Source organism: Oratosquilla oratoria, chromosome 4 (assembly GCF_046742065.1).
Source record: "Oratosquilla oratoria isolate Oo_2021 chromosome 4, ASM4674206v1, whole genome shotgun sequence".
NCBI classification, from domain to species: domain Eukaryota; kingdom Metazoa; phylum Arthropoda; class Malacostraca; order Stomatopoda; family Squillidae; genus Oratosquilla; species Oratosquilla oratoria.
Window position 1 is genome coordinate 43,794,485 of NC_134780.1, and position 2,500 is coordinate 43,796,984.

The window sequence follows — 2,500 nt, forward strand, 5'->3', positions numbered from 1 at the left end:
ACGCATTTGAGATAAGATATCTATTTTCAAATAAACATGTTGTGGGTCTCTTTTTCCTTCTTCTTTCTTCGTCTAATCTCTCCATCTCTTCTGTTCTTGTGTATTACGCCGTGGTCTTGGAGACGAAGACATTACAGCTAAGAAAAAGTATTAGTTATTAAGGCTTCCGATAACTAAGGATGTAACTTTCCTTTAAGGATAGTGAGGAAGTACGACCATCTACAGCTTAACAAGCAGAAGTTCCTTCGTCTCGGTCTTCAAAACGAGATCGGAAACTAAAGCCAAAGACCTCATAAAGATAAAGTGTGTAGTGGAGGCAAGAACGATACAACGAAAGTAAGCACCAAGTAAGCATCTCTTGTATTTGTATCTTCTTCTTCCTGCTGTCATCAAACGTTTTTATTCAGGCAAAGGACACCTGGACAGACTTATCTTGAATCAGGTTTTTATTGCTCTTCACTTCCACCTTTATTCTGGCTGTCGTCAAGCGATTTTAATCGTCCGAATAAAAGTCTAAGTGCTGAGAAAGGGTAGAGATCTATGGACGATGTGACCGTGTGGAGGGATGATGACTTTGCAAAATCGTCCCCCATTTTCTTCGCGAAGAAGAGTGATGAGAGAGAGAACACGTAAAGAAAATGGCAAGTAGAGAAAAAAAAAACGAATGGAAGAAAACACCACAAACGGTGATGACGGAGGAAACACACAATACAAACAAAAAAGAAGAAAGAAGAAAAGAAAAAGAAGAAAAGTACAACAAATCAAAACAAAGCCACAGAAGAACAAGAACAAGAAGAAAAAGTACCAGTGGATAAAGTAAAGCAAACAACAACAACGCTGTGGTGGTAGTAGTGGAGGTGGTGGTGGCAGTAGTGGAGGTGGTGGTAGAGGTGGTAGTGGTAGTGGTGGTGGATGCTGCGGTGGGGTTGGTAGGTCCTGATGATGGAAACTGTGGTGGTAGTGATGCTGGTAGTGATGGTGGTAACTGTGGTCGTGTTAACGTTGTTGTTGGTGGTAGTGGATTTGAAAGTGGAGGTGGATTTGGGTTTGATGGTGGTGATGGTGGTAGTGGTGGTGGGGGCATTGATGGTGATGGTGGTGATGGTGGCAGTAGTGGTGGTGATGGTGGTGGCGGAGACGAAGAAGAAAAAGAAGAAGAAGAAGAAGAGTCCGAAGAAGAAGAAGACCGAAGAAGAAGAGGGAGAAGAAGAAAAAGAAGACTGAAGAAGACCGAAGAAGAAGAAGAAGAAGAAGAAGAAGACCGAAGAAGAAGACCGAGGAAGAAGAAGAGGAAGAAGAGTGAAGAAGAAGACGAAGAAGAAGAAGAAGAAGACCGAAGAAAACAACGAAAGCAACATGTAAGGAGAGTTTCATATTCCTGGTTTATATTTTATGAGTATTTTACAGCAGCTCCGAGACACAACGGCCTACAAATGACCCTCGATTATGTAGGTCTTCCCCCAGCCGCCCAACCGACGGAGCAAACAGACCTCTCTGCACGCCCGCGCGCCCCCACCACCTCCACCTCCTCCTCCTCCTCTTCCTCCTCCTCCTCCTCCTCCTCCTAACACGCCCATGGTGATGTCAAACTTGTTCACAAAACCAAAAGTTCTATAATTCAAGCACGCCCAAATCCTTTTACACTTCTGTATTTTCACGCCCACGCAAGAACGTGGGCGTACTCACCCGTACACATTCTCACCCTTTGATACGCCCACGGACTTGCACACCCAAAGGCTATTTCGAAACCAAACCCGACCGTAAAAGAACCCAAAACATTCACGCCCATAATTCTACGAATTCCAAATCTAGGTGCACCACGACGCCCACTTTTCTGCGTGTGGGCGTCATTTGCACGCCTACACTCACTCCATTTGTGTGGGGTAACACGACCTGTGGTATCTAGATTCCGGGGCGTCTTCACGCCCACAATATCTGCATGCGGGCGTGCGCCCACAAAACTCGAGTTCGCAGGCACACCTGCCCGGTCGTAAAAAGGTCTTCGGACGGTTGTTAATGATAAGAGGGACAGAAGAATATGTAGAGGTAGTTGCTTGGAGTTAGAGGCACTAGACGGGAGGCACGGCGTTAACAAGAGGTAGGAGGTATGGAACAGAAGGATGGGGGAAGAGGGTATGGATTCGAGTGTACTGTAGAGGTAGGAGGCAGGGGCGTTGGAATGCAGGAGGTTGAAGACGTTGAAACAGAGGTTGAGAGGGGGGCAGGTGGTGAGAGAAGTCGAAGGCAAAGAGGAAAGAGGCAAGAAGAAAGAGACAAGAGGAAAGAGGAATAAGAGAAGAAAAGGAAAAAGGCAAGAAGCAAGGGGAGAGAGGCAAGAGGTAAGAGGCAAAAGGTATAAGGCAAGAGGAAAGAAGAGCGAAGAATAAGGCAAAAGGTAAGAGGCAAGAGGTGAGGCGGGAGTCAGTAGGAAAGAGGAAAGAGGAAAGAGAAGAAAGGAAAGAGGCAAGAGGCAAGAGGCAAGAGGAGAGAGACAAGAGGT